This window comes from Silene latifolia, chromosome 6 (genome assembly GCF_048544455.1).
Source record: "Silene latifolia isolate original U9 population chromosome 6, ASM4854445v1, whole genome shotgun sequence".
Classification (NCBI taxonomy): domain Eukaryota; kingdom Viridiplantae; phylum Streptophyta; class Magnoliopsida; order Caryophyllales; family Caryophyllaceae; genus Silene; species Silene latifolia.
Window position 1 is genome coordinate 79,039,399 of NC_133531.1, and position 692 is coordinate 79,040,090.

Consider the following 692-nt stretch of genomic DNA (forward strand, 5'->3'; position numbering starts at 1 on the left):
GGACACATTTCCCAACATGAAGCTTATGGGTAAAATGAATAAAGGGGAAACCTCTACCACATGTGTCAACAAACCACAAACCGAATGCATACAGGTATTAAGAAGATCGAGTTCATATTTATGCAAATTTATGTAACATGTCTCATAAGGAGTACTACTCACATTCCTAATTAAACCGGTCATAAATGTCACCAGTTATAGGCTCAAAATCTCAGAAATATGATGTAGTTTGCCAAAAATCAAAGTCAAGTCTCAAGCTCAGCAAATAATTAACGAAAACTCGTAGACTATGCACTTATACGATTCTACTAATAACATGTCAATTTAGCACGGCTTAGGCAAAAACAACTGAAAATGCAATGTCATCATGGAAATACTACCGTTCCGACTCAACCTATATGCTAAAATAAACGTGAAATTTTGAAATTTTTGAAAATTTTCAATTTTTTTGATATTTTCTGTATATATGAGAGAAATGAAATAAACAATGCAAAACTGGAATGTAAACGTGAATGCAAGCAAATGATATGCGACGCAAAACCCTTCCTCAAACCAAATCGCACAATGTCCCCATTGTGCAAAATCATGTAATGAAGAAAAGAGAAACGAGAATTTGCGTGAAAATAAATAAAAACGACATGAAGTAAAGACTTAGAAACTCACAAGACTTTAAGCGCAGCAAAGGAAACCTC